Here is a 19,687-nt window from a genome sequence, read left to right on the forward strand (position 1 = left end):
GTTTTTTAAAGCAGAAACAATGATGGCATATACAGAAAATCATATGTTTATTGATTCATTTATCATTTCAAGGTCATAATTACCATAAACCAAACATATCAATTTGAAGATCTTTCCAATAATAAACCCACTTTCCTAGAGATACTAGTTTAAGACAATTTTTCTAAAATCGGTATTCGGAGTTTTTAAAGTTTGTAGGGTTGCTTCACAAATTCCTGTATCCATCACGATAATTCAAAATCGTGGATGGAGGTAATAATGCTGTTAAAAGAATTGTTTACTGTTATTCCATCTCAAATAGGGGTGATGAAGGGTGACCATTTCAACCCGTATCTTCTACTTTTAATTCTCAAGGCTATTAAGTGCTTAAATACTGACATTATTTTGAAACATAAAACATGTTTCGCACAGCATGCTCTTGATAATTGGTATTTGATTATTTTTAAAGACTGTTACATTTCATACAGTCACACATTCGGGAAAAAATGCAATCTTTTTTTGACCCTACGGTTTAGGCAAAACGGTGCAATCCTCGTTGTACTAACTACATGATTTAGAGAGTTCTAGACTCAAAATAGCGCCAAACTTGACAACTGTCTCCTAACTTAAGTCTTCTAACCTCTAGGTGAGTCTCAAGTTCTTCATATGAAATACTGAAGAATTATTTAAATAATACTTAAATAATTGTTTAACTAATATTTAAAAGCTGTTTTCAATCCCTAGCATCCCTTCAAACTCTCCATCAAAAGTCGGCGCCGGCGAGCTGGAAACACCTGCTGCAGCCCTTTCCGAGCCCGCTCCCGCAGGTGGCGGCCGGGCGCCGCTTCCTCGACAGTCCGCTTGAGGGAGCTGTCGCGACAGCTAGGGACAGGAGGGAGGAACGGAGGGGCGGGGACCGAGAGCCGTCGACGTCGACGCCGGCGTGGGCGCGGGGCACGCTGGGAGCTGTCAGGAGGCCCTTGGGCTCCCGGCCTCGGTGTCGCTGTCGCGGTTGCCAGGAGAGCGGCGCCGGCGGGGAGCGGCCGAGCCCACGGCAGGTAAGAGCGTCCCCGCCCCCGGCGCGGTCGCGAGGCCGGCCGCCGGCCCCGACCCGCCTCTCAGCCGGCTCGCTCCGGAGCCGCGGGGACGCCCCGCGGGGCAGGCGGCTGGGGCGGCGGGGGTGTTGCCGTCCTGGCCCCGCCTGGAGCCGCGAAGCCGGCCGGCCGCCCTCTGGTTTCTGGGGACCGGCGGGCCGGGGCCGGGCGGAGGCGCGAGGGCGGCCCGGGCACGGGTGGCCGGAGGCTGTGTCGGGGCGTCTGGTGGCCGGTCCCGAGCCTGCTGCGCCGAGGCCGAGCCGTGCGCAAGGTTGGGGTGGAGGTCGCACCTGTGCGATCGAGGCGCGCGGGGTAACCTCTTTGTTGGCGGGATCTGGGCATCGTGTCGTCTCATTCATCGGGTGGGTGCTTTTAGGACTGAGGAGACAGGGATGCCAGCCAGGGTTAATGTTCCGGGGGGGGCGGGCGAGGGAGGGGAAGGAGTGCCGAAGTTTATGAGAGGAAGTCAGGTTAGTCATAAGGAAGTTGTTAACGGCGATCACCTTTGATTAAAGTTGCAACATAACAATAGTTACTTGTTTTGTCTCTTCCATTTTTCTTCCTCCCCGGGGCGGGGGGGTGGTGGCACAAAACTACTTTTTTGAAGCTAAGTAAATTCTGTTTTGATTATTCTTACACTATCTTAGAGTTCTGTGGAGGTTGAGAAGTATAAAGATTGGGCAAATCTGATTGGGAGTTGTAGTTAAAGCCATCAAAATATTTTTTTATATATAATTACAAAAAAAATAGCTAACTGGCTGACAAATAACCTCTTAACTATAGGAAGACAAAATCTCTCAACTTCGGTGTCGTTGGCAAGATTGTCTTCTCTTGCATTTTACTGTGGATGACATACGTCAGCGTTGTATGCTAGGTCACTCACCACCTGATAAACAACAGTGATTTAGTTCAGCTGCTGGAAGTTATAGCAAGAGTAAATTAATACCAAACAAGTTGTAGTACAAATGCTTTATTTTAGTGATTTCTTTCAGCTGCCGCTCTGAAGGAACGCATTCTCCACGTTTGCTGAACAGTGGCGAATCTCCAGGTGGGCCTGATTATTAGGAACTCAAGTCTTGAAGGAAGAATTAAAAACACCTAAGTTAATACACAAACCAGAAAATGTGGCATCATAATCAAAATGTTAAATGTAAATTAAATGTTGTTAGTTAAATGTTTGGCTATTGACACTCAAGGCAGTCCTATTTTATAGTTAAACTAGTGGAAAGAGCTCTGACCTGGGAGAGACTTCATTCAAGTTCTTTGTTCTCCTGCTAACCAGGTATGATCTCTCGAGGCCTCAGTTTTGTCATCTGTTTGAAGGGAATTTCATAGGATCAGAGTTTTGCAAATAGATGTTTCCCCTGAACTCTGTTCTGAGTCCGTTAATAGGCTTACTGCCCCAAAACAGTGTTCCATGGCAAATAATTTGGGAGCGCATTGGGTTAAATCAGCTTTAAATTTGGTTTTCTTTTAATTGCAGGACTTCTCAAAACCTTTATTGCTATGCTTATATGCATGTAAATCTCCAGGGGAAGAATACCGAAGCATTTCCTAACTTAGTTGGCCAGAGAGCCTATTTTCTTACGGCCAACCTGTTAACATTTCCTAGAATATAATTACCTAGAATACCAGTTTGAAAATTACTGCACTTGAGCTGAGTCTCCCTTCAGCTCTAAAATTCTCTACATTGTGCTTTTTTGGCTTTCAGTTTAAGCTCTTTGAAGCACGAAGATCTAGTGGCAACTCACTGATATAACAAAAGGCTTCTATTTTCCTTAGTAAAATATTAATGTTAAGGTTACACATAGGCTTCTCTGAGCCTTAATGCTTTCATTTATGGCAGAAGAGTATGTTCTTTTTTCCTGATCTCTTGATGCTTTTCTATAACCATAATTAATTCATGTTTTCAATTTGATTTTATGGTCAAGTTATGGATTTCATTAATGGCATTATAAAGTTCCAACAAGTAAATACTTGTTGATAATGGCCTTATTTTTATTATGAATGATTTCCTTCTCTAGTCATGAATTCTTAAACTACGAAATGTGATAAAAGCCACTTGAAATGTACTTAATAATTAATAACTGAATAATTTTAAGAGCTTAAGTCGTTGCGAAGAGTTAAAAGTTAAAATGTAGATTCTAAGACAGTTATTTCTAAGTTGCTTACAAATGGGGTCTCAGTGTTGAATACAATCTTAAATTATTTTGCTAAATTCTGTCAGATGTCCCTAGCACACAAGTAGTGTAGCTACTTTGTCCATTCTTTGTTACTTTGTTAGAGGTGAATGCTATTAATGTGCTCATTTGTTTGAGGGGCTTGGGAACAGTACATTTAATTTTAATAGATAAGCCTTAATTCAGATAAGTTGTCTTCAGTGAAATGAAACTATTAAGTAGATGCATAGAGCTGGGCTTTTTTTGTGTAATAGCTCACAGTTTTTATTGAAAATTTGTTTTGTGAAAATAAGTATTTTTGATCCCCTTGTCTTTAAATTCTGATTTCCCTTTTCTCTTTATTGCGTTTACTTCCCCCCCTTCCCAAGCTAGCCAAGCCTGAAACCTCAATGACTTTTTGTTGTATAGGTCACAGGTAGGGTATCGAATTCATTAAGGAAAGAGTTACATATAATAATGTGTGCTCATTTTGTGTGTACATTATACACATACCCATGTAACCAACCCTACAAGCGACATTTGGAACATGACACCACTCAGGCCTGTATCGTTTCGCTTTTGCTCTCTTCAGATGCTCTCCCTATCTCTGCATGTCTAAATTGTACCCATGGAGTCCGAGCTCAAATGCCACCTGGGCTGTGAATCCTTTGTTGATTACCTCACTTGGAAGTAATTTCCTTCTCTTCCGACTTTACTGTTTATATTTCTTTGAACATCGCTTTCTGTCCTTCATGGTGGCTAAACCAATGGCATGCTCATAGCAGGCACTTATATTTATTTGTTGACCAAATGGGTAAGTGTAGTATTTCTCAAACTTCGCTAATTCTCACGTCATCTTCAAAATTTTGGCCTAGCTGCATACTTCCTGTATACTGATTTTCTTAATATTTCTTTATATCAATGTGATTATTAAAATAATTTTTAAAAGAAATTTGAAATAACTACCACAAGTAAAAAGCAGGTATCACTTGCCTTAAATGGAAGGTAGGCATAAAGATAATGAAACAAAGCAGTGTTGTTAAATTCTAGCTAAAAACTATTGGCTGCTGAAGACTCTGAACCTGAGACCTACTGTTCTTTGTTTAAAAGGGAGATTAGCAGGAGTTAGAGAGGTGTTGATAACATCCTGGCACCAACCTGAGACTTCCTGATGCAGTCCGGGAATTAAAAGGCAGTGTAGAGGGAATAACTTCCTCACTTGATTCAGTATCACTTTAGCCCTGTCCCTGGGCCCCAGAAAATCATGTCACATCTGGTTGGTGGCCAAAATTTTAAGAGATAATGTATTACATAGAGCTTGAAAGTTCCTCAGAATTTCGTCTGTGAAAGAATTGGGAAATAAAGCCTCAGTTGTAAATTAAAAGGTATACTAGAGTTGACTTTAAAAATACAAAGATGAAAAGTTAATATCGTTATTGAATCATATGTGCCTTTTTTCCAAAAATGTTACTAATGTTACTTTTTTTAACTTTTTATCGAGATTATGATAGTTTGCAACCTTGTGAAATTTCAGTTGTACATTATTGTTTGTCAGTCATGTTGTAGGTACACCACTTCACCGTTTGTACTAATGTTACTGATAAAACACTATCACCTTTTTGTTATCAGGGTACATTAGCTTTAGGGTAAATCTTCACTCGAAAGAAGTAAATCTAAATCTAAATACCGGTGGGAGCCTTTTATATGACAAAGTGATAGCTGTTGGTAGAGGAGTGATGAAATGTTAATAATATAATGTTTACCTGGCAAAGCTTCTATAAGAGTAGATGAATAAAAGAATCTGATATCTCCTTTGCTACTTCCTCTCATCACTTCTCAAGTTTGAGCTGTTTTTTATATTTCCATCTTACAGAAGATATTTCCAGCTTGTTTTCTTCTGAAGTAATGAAAAATTCTCCTCTCTTATGGAAAGAGTTTTATATGAACAGGCAGGAAAATAAATGTCCTACTCTTGTTATATAAAATACATCTTGTATTTCAACTTACTATATTTATTTATAGGCATATCTATGTTATGAGCTTAATGTTTAAATTGCCATTATTTTGTGTTCATGAACAAAGAGTTCAGATAACTACACCATTTAGTTTGGTATTACTGTTTTCCAAGAAATGATTTACCTGAGTCATGATACTAGGTTTATCAGTACACGTAATAATCTACTACTCAACCAGGGGTCAGACTGCTGTTAATCTAAGGTTCTGGGATGCAACCTCAATTTGGAAGTAAGAGAAGAGCCCTTTGGATGAATAGTCTTTATTTCATAAGAGAGCCTTCACCTGCAACAGGTAGTTTCCTTCCCATGTCTCTACTATAAAATAAAGCAGCAGTATAGAAGCAGTGCAGATAAACTGTCATCATTTAAAAGTGACAACTGGCTGTAATCAGAAAAACTATAAAAGCACAGCAGTCTTAGTCCTTTGAATTATACAGGTGAATAGCTCTGCATTTCCAGTTGCTTTTGGTTGTGCTGTTATGTCAAAGTACTATAAAATATCAACTACCTGAAACCCTTAGGATATGTGTTATTATGATGAATCAAATTTTCCAGTTGGCTGGAACTCTTGTATTTTATATACCACAAATGCCATCACTCTGCTGATTATAATTTTTGCTTGTCTTCAGCATGATGCACTTGGCACTGTGGCTTTTTCATACACACTTACACGTGTCTTACAATGTGTCTCAATTTTAAAATTTCCTGGACAGAAGTTTTTCTTCTGAGAAAAAAATAGAACATAGTACTTGCTTTAAAGTTAGTCTCTGTCATTTGGGAATAAAAATAAATATTTAAATTACTTCCATATTGTATGCCACCAGTTCCGTAAGTGTTACCATCAGATAGGAGTTCACCTTTGAGTCTGAATGAGAGGTTCCAGCAACGTTTTTTTTTTTTTTATGGCATCTGGCATTTTATTGGATGGCTGTCTTCAAAGCACTGTGCCCCAAGCCTAGATGATTCTATAATTTGAGGCTGCCTATTAGGTTTGTGTGATTTGATAAGTACCATTTTTGTTATACCATTTTAAGTTATAGAGGTTGTGGTTTAAAAAAGGAAAGGATTATTTGAGCACGGCCAGCCTGGTGGCATAGTGGTTAAGTTCCTGCACTCCGCTTCAGTGGCCCAGGGTTCATAGGTTTGCATCCGAGGCACAGACCTAGCACTGCTTGTCAAGCCATGCTGTGGCAGCATCCCACATAAAATAGAGGAAGATTGGCACAGGTGTTAGCTTAGCGACAATCTTCCTCAGCAAAAAGAGGGAGATTGGCAACAGATGTTAGCTCAGGGCCAGTATTCCTCACAAAAAAAAAAAAAGAGTAAAATATTATTTGAGAATAAACTTTTTTTTTTTTTTCTGGGAAAGAGTCACCCTGAGCTGACATCTGTTGCCAATCTTCCTCTTTTTCTCCCCGCCTCCCCAAAGCCCCAGTACATAGTTGTATATTGTAATTGTAAGTCCTTGTAGTTTTTCTACGTGAGCCACTACCACCTCATGGCTACTGACAGACTAGTGGTGTTGTTCTGCACCTGGGAACTGAACCTGGGCTGCTGAAACAGAGCGCGCTGAGCTTTAACCACTAGGCCGTCAGGGCTGACTCAAGAATAAATTCTTTAGTTATCTATTGCTGCATAACAGATTATCTAAAAATGTTGTAACATAAAACAGCAGTAAGCATCTCTCACCGCTTTTGTCAGAAGGGACTGGGAGCAGTTTGGCTGTGAGGTTCTGCACTGAGTTTCCTGGGAGGGTGCAGTCACATGTTTGCCTGGGCTACAGTCGTCTAAAGGTTTGGCTGATTTGGAGAACCCCCTTCTGAAGTGGCTCACTCATATGACTGGCAAGTTGTTTGTGGCTGTTGGAGGCAGGTCCCAGTTCCTCCCTGCAATGGGTCTCCACAGAGGGCTGCTTGAGTGACCTTGACGTAAAGGCTAGCTTGCCCCAGAATGAGTGATCCAGTAGACATCAAGGTGGAAGCTGCAATGTCTTTTATGACCTAACTTTCACTCCTATAGTATTTTATATATTGTTCACATAGGCCAGCATAACTTTGTGTGGGCCGAGACTCTACAAAGGGGGTGAATACTGGGAGTTGAGGATCATTGAAGGCCATCTTAGAAGCTAGCTACAACATCTTATAAAGCAAATATGTGAACATGTCTCTAAGTAATAAATAGTACATATTTACTCAATATGCAATATATGCACATCTCATGGTTTTACAAAGAATATTCAAAGATCTACTTAAAATGCCACTTGAAAATTACTTTACTAAACAAAACAAGTACTTTATCAACAAAATTCCAAGTCTCTGTGGTTCTTCACGGATGGTGGGATGATTCTGGGTTCAAATGTAACGTTTAAGATACAGATTTTGTTCATTTTGATTTTCTTTTTGGGGAGGAAATGCCACATATTACACAGCTGCTATTTGATGTCTTCTAGGGACATTATTCATTCACTCACTTTTGGTTTTTTGCTGAGGAAGATTCTCCCTGAGCTAACATCTGTGCCAGTCCTCCTCAATCTTTTATATGTGGGATACCTCCACAGCGTGGCCGGTAAGTGGAGTAGGTCCATGCCTGGGATCCAAACCTGTGATTGCAGGCTTCTGAAGCAGAGCACAGGGAACCTTAAGCATTGGCCACAGGGCCAGGCCCAAATTCACCTTTAAAAAACTAAACTTATTTAATACTATAGATGAGGAATAATTCACATGATTTTAAAAGTGTAAAAGAGTATACAGTGAAAAGACTCCCTCTCCTTGGCTCCCATTTCCCCACCCAGTTCCCACCTGACCCCAGTAAGTAATCAGTTTTATTATTTTCTTGTGTGCTCTTTTAGAGGCGTATCATACATAGGCAAATTATATGAAAATATGTCCCCCGTTTTTATATAAATGGTAGCATACTATAAACATTGTTCTGCGCCTTGATTTTTTTAGTTCATATATCTTGGGAGCGTTTTCTAAATCACTACATAGACTTTATTCTTTTTATCAGCTGAGTGTATTCTGTTGTCACTCAATTTTTATTATGTTTATTGGTCATTTACTGTGGGTCAGGCACTTTGTCAGGAGATGGGAAAGTGAGAGCTAAAATGACAGGTGAGGGCTCTATCAAAGGGATTATCACCCATGGGAGCCACGGTTCAATTATAATAAAGCAAAGAAAGTTCTATGATAGAGGGCGTACAGTGTGTAGTGGGAGTTCCCAGGAAGGAGGTGTGTATGTGAGTGTTGGGAAGATGGTGGAATGGTCAGGGAAGACTTCCCAAAGCAGGTAAAATGAGGCCTGAAGAATGAGTAGTACTAGTCAGATTAAGTTGGTATTTAGTGTTTCAGGCAGAAGGACTTTTTAAAAAGACTTTAATACTAAAAAACTTTTAAAATACTTTATAAAGCTACAGTAATCAAAACTGTGGTACTGGCTTGAACACAGATATAGAGGCCAATATAATAGAATAGAAAGCCCTGAAATAAACCCAAGTGTATATGGTCAAATGATCTTCAACAAAGGGTACCAAGAGCACCCACTTTGGTAAGGACAACTCTTCAACAAATGGTACTGGGAACACTGGATATCCACATGCACAAGAGTGAAGTTGGAACCTTACTTTATACCATATACAAAAATTAACCCAAAATGGATTAAGGACCTAAATGTAATACCTAAAACTATAAAACTCCTGGAAGAAAACATAGGAGAAAAGCTTCATGACAAATTGATTTGGCAGTGATTTCTTGGATATGACAGCAAGATAGCAAGTAACAAAAGCAAAAATATACAAATGGGACTACATCAACTTCAAAAGTTCTGTGCATCAGAGGACCCAATCAAAAAAGTGAAAAGGCAGCCTACAAAATGGGAGAAAATATTTTCAAGTCACGCATCTGATAGGAAGCTAATATCCTGAATATATAAAGAACTCCTACAACTCAACAACGAAAAGAAAAATAACCCAACTTAACAAATGGGCAAAGGACTTGAATAGACATCTCTTTATTGGTGATATACAAATGGCCAACAAACCCATATGAAAAGATACTGAGCATCATTAATCATTAAAGAAGTGCAAATCAAAACTACAGTGAGATACCACGTCACACCTATTTGGATGACTGCTGTCAAAAAAATAGAAAATAACAAGTGTTGTTGAAGATATGGAGAAATCAGAATCCTTGTGCACTGCTGGTGGGAATGTAAAATGTGTGGCTGCCGTGGAAAACGGTAAGGCAGTTCCTCAAAACATTAAAAATAGAACTGCCATGTGATCCAGCAATCCTGCTTCCAGGTATATATCCAAAAGAATTGAAAGCAGGATCTCAAAGAAATACTTGCATACCCAACTTCATAGCAGCATTATTCACAGTAGCCAAGAGGTAGAAACAGCCTAAATGTCTATGAATGGACAGACAAAATGCGGTATATACGTACAATAGAGTATTATTTAGCCTTAAAAATGGAGGAAATCCTGTCACATGCTACACCTTGGATGAACCTTGAGGACATTATGCTAAATGAAATAAGCCAGTTACAAAAAGACAAATACTGTGTGGTTCTTATATGAGGTGTCTAAAGTAGTCAGATTCATTAGAAATGGAAAGTAACGTGATGGTTGCCAGCGGCTAGGAGGACAAGGAAAAGGGGAGCTGTTGCTTAACAAGTATAGTGTTTCAGTTTTGCAAGATGAAAAGTTCTGGAGAGAGATTGCATAACAATTTGAATATACTTAACATTACTGAAATATATACTTAAAAATGGTTAAAATGGTAAATTTTATGTTATGTGCTTTTACAATTAAAAAAATGGCATTAAACTTTTAGAAACGTGAAGCATATATGCATGTACTGTCCTGTAATGTAAGCCATGTTTCTAAATGAGGTACTGATTAAAGACTAAGCCAAGTTGGGGGGTTGAATCAGAAGGTATTGTGCAGAGTCATAGCATTTTGAATAGAATTTGATAGGGAAAAAAGCTCCTGAAAAGGAGCACAGGGCATATCCAGAAAAGGAATTGCATATGTAAAGTACTGAAATGGAAGAGAGCAAGTCTTAAACAGTGGACGATTGATTAGGTCAAAAATATTCAGTGATACCTGTTAAAGATGGTAAGGCAGACTATATGTAGGATCATCATGACAGGTATAGGGACCACTGCAATGGGGTTTTACAGTGGAGGAGAGAGATTTGTCTTGGCTCTGAATGTAGCATGGGCAAGTGAAAATTCATAGCCAAGGGGCAGGGTGTGGGTCAGTGGATGAAAAAGTACTAAGAGGAGGGTCCGGCCCCTTGGCCAAGTGGTTAAGTTCACGTGTGCTCCGCTTTGGTGGCCCAGGGTTTCGCCGGTTCGAATCCTGAGCACAGACATGGCACCACTCATCAAGCCATGCTGAGGCAGCGCCCCACATGCCACAACTGGAAGGACCCACGACTAAAAGTACACAACTATGTACTAGGGGGCTTTGGGGAGAAAGAGGAAAAAATAAAATCTTTTAAAAAAAAGAAAAAGTACTAAGAGGAAACATCAGGGGTAAAGGTGAGATCCTTATTAAACCGACCTAACAGGATCCTTGCTGAAGACAGATCAGGGTGATCAGATTTTGGAGAATGAGGAACCTGACCAGATATAGAGGATGATCAGATGTTAGAGTAGGGGCTTCTGGTTAAACTGCCTTCACCAGCTCCTTGTTAAAACTACATTTTACAAGAAAATGCACAGATGGGCCTAGGAGAAGGTTCAGAAGCTTGACTAAAGTTTGGTCAAGCAAAGAATCTTTGTCACTAGGTTTTGTTTAGCTAGGACGAAATATGAATTATAAGATAGATTGAACGCGTCCAGTTTATGAAGAGACTTTAATCATATGATTAAGAACTTGCATTTCATTTCTAAATAATTGAATGTCATAATTATAGCAGTGTTACTTGCTAAGTAAGCACTGGACGAAAGTGCTTTTCATGGGTTGTAAATTTACTTTTCTGAGCTTCCAGCAGGGAGTAATACGCTCAAACTGGTTTTTGCTATGTAAAATTAATCGTCTCTTAGTGAGGCTGGGGGTAGTGAAAATGGGAGGCTTTTGTAATAGTCCAGGTGAAACTATTCAGGAACTAGGGTTCAAAGACCATTCTGAAAGATATTGTCTGTCTACCATGGTCAACTTCATCCAGAAAAGAAAAAAGCTAAACAGCAATTGTTGATAGAGTGGATATGAGAATAAGAAATAAAGTCAAAGTGCAAGCTCGTGTGACTGGGAGGATGATGGTGCTGTTGACAGTAATGAAGTAAAAAAAGAAACTTCAGAGATTAATAATAGTGCTTGACAGCGTATGTTTCCTGTATTGGAGTGCTATCCTAAAGAAATTTAAGAGAGCAGAAGGACTATGAAACAGAAGGTAAGGAGAATTGTAATAATAATAACAGGTCATGGCTTTCCAGTGTTTTGGAGTAAAGGGATTCTGAATAAAGATTTTACAGTAGTCAACACCTTATTTTAGTTCTGATTCTATTAGGTACTTGAGAATCTACCAAAATATCTAGCGTTAATTCTCTCTCTTCAGAGTAACACCTCAGCAAGTTGCTGTTGTTCTTTCATGACGTGTGTTATTAATACTGTTGTTCTGTTTTCACCTTAACCTGAAAACGTGAGGGAGATGAACATTGAAAGAGATCTGGGAGCAGGGGCAGGTCCGCTATAGGTACTGTCCCGTTTGTCTCAGTGAAGTATCTTGATATCCTAAAAATTAATTCTAGTCTCTCTCTTTTGCCCATCAAGGGCTTTAACTCTTACAAGCCTACTTAGCCCTACTGTCTGGCAGCATTCTTTTATAGCTTTGAGTAAACTGATGTGCACAGACACGTGCATGGTTTTGTCCAATGAAAATCCTTTTTTGTAAATCCCTGTATGTAAAATCACTCAGTTAACATGCTGGTGCCTTCCTGCCCTGTAGTATTTTGATCCTGTCCTTTAGATAGATTGACATGATTGAATTTGCATCTTAATGCGCGCGTGTGTGTGTGTGTGTGTGTGTTATGCCTCATGATTTTACTTTTGAAACAGTTTTAATAAAATTTACAAAGGAAAATAAACCTTAACACTGCCTGGAATTTTTTTTAGCCGGCAAAAATGTATCTTTTTCACAGGCTATAAAATTTGTTTACAGATATTCAGTTGAACTTCAGTACATTAAGAAGTGCAGGGGCCGACCCGGTGGCACAACTGTTAAGTGCACATGTTCCCCTTCGGTGGCCCCGGGTTCACCGGTTCAGATCCCGGGTGCGGACATGGCACCACTTGGCACGCCATGCTGTGGTAGGCGTCCTAGATATAAAGTAGAGGAAGGTGGGCATGGATGTTAGCTCAGGGCCGGTCTTCCTCAGCAAAAAGAGGAGGATTGGCAGCAGATGTTAGCTCAGGGCTAATCTTCCTCAAAAAAAAAAAAAGTGTAGAAAAATTTGTACTGATTAGTATATACAGTATAACATTTTTACATTAGTTCATTTAACAACCAGTCTTTATCTTTAAATTGAATACTATAATAAATTAATAGTACATTGTTTGCTAATTTTAAAACTGCTGAGAACATTATTAAGTTACTGATTTTTAAAAATATTGGTTAAATTTTGTTTTCTTAGAAATATTTGATTAACTTAATCTGGTGGATTTAGTTGTATGTAAAGATTACTTTTGCTTCTTTTACTTTAATTCTAGTAGTTTTAGGTAAGAGTATTTCTTTTAACGTTTAAGCAGAATCATTCTTTTTCATTGTTATATGAAGAATAATATTTAGCTACAAATGAGAATATTTGAGAAAGATGCTTTCTGAAAAGTCATGTTTTAAATAAACTAGAAAAAAGGACTTGTAGGATAGCAAAAAGTTAGAGTTGTCCTTCATCTTGTGTTTCGTGTTTCTTTTTAATCATTCCAAATAGCAAATAGCAATGCACTCATTTTTATCATTACTGTTCTCATGTTTTACCGTCAGTCATTAAAAAAAACAAGCAATGTTTTCTTCTTCCTAATTGAAAACAAAAACAGAATATGGTCAATCTAGATAATTTAGATCTTCTTTAAGTATATTATTCTGATATTTACTCCCAGGCTCAGTTGCCATTGCCGCCTAAAAAGTTTGTTTCATTTCCCCACCACCCAATCAATGTATACACAGGGGGAAATCAAACCAATTTTAATATCAGCAAATGCTAAAGCTTAAAAAGCTGTATTTGAAAAAAGCATGATACAGCCCAAAGTCAAAATCTACTTGTTTGAGATTCTCAGTTTTAGACTATCTGCACAACTACTTCTTTCCGTAGATATGGTTAATACAAATATGATATGACTAAACCAGAATATGTAATTGAACTATCAGTGATGTTCACAGAGTTCCTGAAAATGTAGGAAATTTCTATGAAATGTCTCCTCATAACTAGCAGCCCTCGTGAATTACATCTCCCTTTGCCTTGAGAAAAACAAAAGAAAGCCTGTGCTTATTAGGTCAAATAATCATCCCTTCAGTGCTTAACAATAGCATTTATCAACTAGAACATAGCCCTGATCCGACAGGAATGTTCACATCAGCCCTGGGCACCATCACTGGGGACAGCCACGCCTATAGTTCTGTTTTCAGATGCACAAGCCAACCTGCAGCAGGCCTCTAGGATTTCATCCCACTTGAGAGCATATTTTTACCTCTTCCAAATGTTTTCTCAAAAGTAGGTTATCTTCTTGTACATACTGTAAATAGTTCCCCTTCCACCATGGTCGTTTATTGAATTAGAATCACTGTTTTACAGATAACAAACAAAACAAAATCCTTTTATATCAGAATTTACAGTCCTTTCGCCTTTTTTTTTTTTTTTTGAGGAAGATTAACCCTGAGCTAACTGCTGCCAATCTTCCTCTTTTTGCTGAGGAAGACTGGCCCTGAGCTAACATCATGCCCATCTTCCTCTACTTTCTATGTGGGACGCCTACTACAGCATGGCTTGCCAAGCGGTGCCATGTCCGCACCTGGGATCCGAACCAGCGAACCCCCAGCCGCCGAAGTGGAACATGCACACTTAACCGCTGCACCACCAGGCCAGCCCCTCGCCTTATAATTTAACCTGAACACTTTTAGTATTAAGCAGTGAGCCAGGTTTGGGGTATTCAGAATTGAGGTTTGTTCCCTGAGCTTAAGTCAAGGTCTAGAAGAAACGACAGGAATATATCTACTCACATTATTATAGTGTTTTTTAAAAATAAATGCAATGGGAAAAGAAAGTGCAGCGTCTAAAATAATGGAGTGTTAAAGAGTCAAGAAAGGCTATCTAGCCTGAACAGGTTTTTGAAAAATGAATAAGAGAGGAGAGGTAGGCCATGCCAGGCAGAAGAACTAAGAGCTCTGGTAAAAAGTAGTTCAGAAGGATAGTTATTAAGGATCAGAAACAGGAGTCAGCCTGCCAGAGTTCTTCCTGGTTGCTCCTCTTACTCTCCATGGAAGCTCAGACACCAAAGTGTTCATATGTACGTGGCTCCACGAGCATAACCTGCCTCATGGATGTGTTATGAAGATTACACAGGATAATTCACATAAAAGGGCTTAGCATAGTGCTTGCCACAGAGTTATTACTGTCAGTGTCAGCTACTGTGTTCATCATCATCATCCTGAATAATGTATACGCAATGTTTATTTGGCTGGTGTGCTTTGGGGGCAGGATCATTATCTTTAACTTGGGCATATGTTTGGTGTTTGTTATTACAGCTATTTACTATTTGATACTTACCCGGATAGAATCCAAGCTGCCCGTTAATGGATCATTTTAGGTTGTAATAGGTGCTCATGCTTTTTTCTGTTTTTCTAAATTACTTCATATTGCTTCTGTGTTCCAAAAATCATAGAATTTAAAACCAGAAGGAATCTTGTTATCATTTTTATAGAATTCAGAGACTATTTTTAACAGATGTATAATTTCGTGTATGTCTATTTACATGAAAAAAAGATAGCAAAATTAAATCAAGTTTGCTATTTGTCACCTTGATAGAACTATGGAATTTTTTGTTTGTCATATCTTAGGTTTTTATTTTTATAGTTTTTACTGAGACCAAAAGTGAAAATATAAATATATACATAAAATATAGTAAAACTCTTTGCCAAAATTTTCTCCAATTAGAGATTTGCGTCTACTTAATTTTAAAAGATTTGACCTCTAGAAGTATTATACTTAATGAATTTTCTTTCACAAGGGCTAGAATGACATCCTCACATTTAAGTAGTTATGCTTAATAAAGATGCTTAAACTGAGCTATTTTATTTAAGGTAACTAGATATAGCACATTTTTTATAGGTGTTCTTAGGAGAATCTCAATTTTTTACAGCACATAATAACCATATGAATATAGTCTCTGTTTGAAGAGAGTGAGGTCAGGTGTGGCTACAGCGGTTAAAAAATAGAACTGTAGTTCTGCTTTTTTCTACAGAGCTTTTCTCAGAGAAAACAAAGCAAAATGGTTCTTGAACTGTGTTTATATTGATAGATTAATTCCCTTATTCAGAAACATATTTGAGGGGCTACTGTATATCAGCCACTTTTATGGGACTGCTGATACAGGAAAGAACAAGTCCCATAAGGCTACTGACCTCATGGTATTTGCATTCCAGTGAGGGAAGGTAGATAGGAAACAAGCAAATAAATAGATGATTTCAGACGGTAGTAAGTGCTAGCAAGGAAATAATGTGATATTCTAGAGTAGATGCTGAGATTGTGGGCCTGGTGCAGGTCACCTGACATAGACTGATCAGAAAAAGCTTCTCTAAGGGTTTGATGTTACTTGAAGGGTGGGAAGAAATTTGCCACACAAAGAGTTGACCTAAGAGCTTTCAGCTGTAAAGAATAGTAAATACAAAATGCCCTGCAATGCAAAAAATGTTGGTGTATCTGAGTTTGGGTATTCATATAATGACATAATGTGGTTTTAAAAGATCTCTGGCTTTTCTGTGGAGGGTGGATCATAGGGGCTCAAGAATAGAAACAGGATCCAGTGGTCTGCTGGAGTCAACTCTAACTGGTTAGAATAATAAAAGGGAAAGTGGTGGTTATAAATTTGGGATATATCGATTAACAAATACTATTTGAAGTTAGAAGACTAGAGGAGATAACCTTGGGGAATGAGAGAGAAGAATTTCTGATTGAGGCTTGAAGTTGTTCGCCATTTACATAATAATAGTATAAAATTGAATACAGAAGAAGAGCCAACATATGTTGAAAAAGAGTGGCTAGAAAGATCAGAACATACCTTAAGTGTGAAGAGTCCTGGAAGCCAGGAACCAAGTATTGAATACTGCTGAGAAGTTGATTAAGATGAGGGGCTAGAGAAGTGACCACTGGCTTTGGCTAATGCATTTTACTGGTGACCTTTATATGGGTGGTTTCCTTCTAGGGTCATTGTCATAAGGCATTTTTGAGTGGGCTGAAGAGTGAATAGGAGATAAGGATATGAGACAGTATAAATAAATCTTTCAAAAGCTTTGTAATTAGAACAAAGAAGTGGATTGGTAGCCAGAGAGCCTGTGGGGACAAGGGGAGGCTCTGGAATTTAGTTTTTCACCGTGGGACATTCCAGAGCTTGTCTGTAGGCTGATGGAGAATGATCCTGTAGAGAGAAACTGGTACTGAAGGAGAGTGAGCCAATAAAGCGCCTGGGGAAAGTTCTTGAGAAGGCAAGAGGAGGTAGGGATCCAGAACACAGCAAAGGGGTAGGCCTGTGGTGGGGGAGGGTCCTTTGTTCCTCAGAACAAGAGGGAAAGTAGAGAATATGGATATAGGTAGAGATAGGTTTGTAAATTTGCTGGGTGGAAAGTAACAGTATTCCTTTTGTTTCTCTTTTCTTAATTAACTTTGAGACTTGGTCCTCAGAAATCATGGAGGGAAAGTAGTATTGAGAGAAGTTATAAAGTAGTTGTGTCAGGCAGGTAAATATACTGAGGAAACACAGTGGATTAAAACAACGTCAAGTACCTGTTTGAAGTTTGTCTTTCTTAAAGTGCAGTCATTTAGCCTGGGTGTATGATTTTTCTCCAGGAATACTCAATTGCTTGGGTTCAGGCATGGAAAAAGTAGATAATTGAGCTCAACCAGGTTTGGAATTTTGCCAGGTAAGCATAACAGGGGGAGTAAGGAAGACACTTCACTCCCTGGCCCTGAGATAGGATGGGTATGAGAAGGAAAAGAGCATCCGTGAGAGTGAAGAGTAGTGATTAAGGGTTAAAACTCTGAAGTCAGACTCTGAGTTTAATCCCTGGCTCTGCCGTTTGTTAGCTGTATCACATTGTAATTCTCTGCCTCAGTTCCTTTATCAGTAAGTATGGATAAGAAAATAGTGCTTACCTCATAGGATTAAAGGAATTAAAGTATGCAAAGCATTTGAACAGTGCCTTTCATTTAGTAAGCACAATATACGGTTAGCTAAGATGCTGTTACCTCTGCTGCATCAGAGGAAGTCTTATCCTTGAAGAACTTAGACTAGAACGTGGCAGGACGTGCAGAGAAAAGCTGAAGATCTGTTGATCACGTATTGGGACTTTCCTAGAGTGCGTACCATTTGAAGATTTGAGACTGGGTCAGATGAGGGGACATACAGAGCATCAGGGTTATGGGTGACATTAATCTATTTGTGAAATACCTGGCAGGTGTTGTCTTCTTGCCATATTGTTATTAGAACTCCAGGGAAATTCTAATTTTTCTGAATTAACTGGCTTTTATAAGTTGGTTAAATAAATGATTTGCTAAAGATTGTTAGTGAAAGTGTCAACATTGAAACCCTGAACTTTTGACCAAAATGAAATAGGTTTGTTAGTAATTGTCGCATTTATTTGTTAGATGATAACAATTACTGAATGATAATTTTTCATTTAGTTGAAAAAGTTTGGAAAGAGCATCTACTTTACATATAACATTTTTTAAGGTACTTTCTCTTTCATAATCAACAGGTAGGGTCCCCTATTGCATGCTGCCTTAAATAATTTATTCATTTATATTCTTGGCGTGTGATAAAGCACTTGGACAGTCCCCAGATATGTTAGAATTGGATAATACTGAATATTTCTCTTCCTGCAGCCCTTCCCCTACCTTTCATGGCAAGGGAGGGAGGGAAAGGGAGAGCTCAGCTAGTGATAAACAAACTACCCAAAGGATCTTTGTGTGGTTATTGTAAAATTAGGTTTGCTCATTTTTTTAACCGTTTAAACAAAACTTTTTAAAATTCAAGTGGTCTGTGGACTGTTTCATTTCGTATTTAGTTTTACCTTTTAACACTATAAAGTGTGAAAACATAAATCTGTATTACTTGACAATTTTCTGAGGGCCTAATCTGCCTAGAGAAATCTATAGCTTTTTTTAGCAGCTGTTTTGTTTCATTTTTACATTTGAATGAGCCAAAACACTACACTAAATCCTGTTTTATGAAAATTCAGGTCCAGTTTATCTGAGTTGTAAGTTTGAAAGAACTGCAACTAAATTCTCAAGTAGACTACAGATCAAGTCAGAAAAGCTACTTATTAACAGCTCCTCAAAGAATGATTGTAAGTGCCATCTTGACTTACCTACATCACTTTAAGAAAAAAAATTAGAATTTTTATTGATTGATTGATTTTTACATTTTCAAGTCTCCTGGTAATATTAAATAGTTTCTTATTGTATCTACTGGGAAGTAGTTTTTTTTTTTTTTTAATTCAAACAAGAAAGCTCATTTGATAGCAGTGATGGAAATGTGTATACTATGGTGAGGAATCTTGATTGTTGTGATGGTTTTATGGGTGTATGTATTAGTCAAAATTTGTCAGGTATGTGTGTTAAATATGTGCACTTTAATAAAATAGTAAAAAAAATCACATTTGGCGATGACACATTTTAATTTGCATTCATGAGACAATTAACAATAGATTAGTAAGGGTCTTCCATTTTGCTACCAATAAATTCAGAGCCATATCTGATGCTTAATTATAACTTATTAGCTTCATAATTAGCATACTTGCTTCCTAGTACTGTGTTTTATTTTTAATGGTGGTAATAGTGGCAATAACTTTTCAGAGTATTTTCTATGTGCCAGGACTCCGATAACTTTAATATGTTCTTCCTTTAATTTTGAGAACCACTGAGGTAGATATTATCATCTCCTTTTACAAATGAAGAAACTGAGGCTTGGGCATCTTGCCCAAGGTCGTATAGCTGCTATGTAAGTGTTAGAACTAGGATTTGGATTCCTAGCTATCTTGACTTTAACCCCTGTATTTGGGGACTTTGCCTTCTACTGCCTGTCTTTTCATGGGCTGGGGTTTCTACAAAACACTTGTTTTTTTAAATTGAGTATGTATGTTTTTTGCCCTTACCGCCACCTTTCTGGAGAAGAGGCAGCATATGAAGTTTCCTTGATGCAATGTGGGAATATGTTATATTTGCATTA

At 38.4% G+C, this 19,687-nt stretch overlaps 1 protein-coding gene across 16 annotated transcripts in view; it reads left to right on the forward strand.

The window, feature by feature from the left end:
- Positions 1 to 890: 890 nt before the first annotated feature.
- The window catches only part of DOP1A (DOP1 leucine zipper like protein A), a 91,175-nt gene continuing 72,378 nt past the window's right edge, over positions 891 to 19,687 (forward strand). For 8 of the 16 annotated variants that reach the window (XR_011497874.1, XM_070496657.1, XM_070496665.1 and 5 more), the window contains exon 1: positions 903 to 1,037. The gene's annotated coding sequence lies outside the window, so the exon portion shown is untranslated. Of the gene's footprint in view, positions 1,038 to 2,065; positions 2,122 to 2,286; positions 2,356 to 7,696; positions 7,813 to 18,698; positions 18,807 to 19,687 lie in introns of those variants that run through there. The other 8 variants (XM_070496660.1, XM_044757504.2, XM_044757502.2 and 5 more) reach the window with 7 other exon arrangements.

This window comes from Equus asinus, chromosome 24 (genome assembly GCF_041296235.1).
Source record: "Equus asinus isolate D_3611 breed Donkey chromosome 24, EquAss-T2T_v2, whole genome shotgun sequence".
NCBI classification, from domain to species: Eukaryota; Metazoa; Chordata; class Mammalia; order Perissodactyla; family Equidae; genus Equus; species Equus asinus.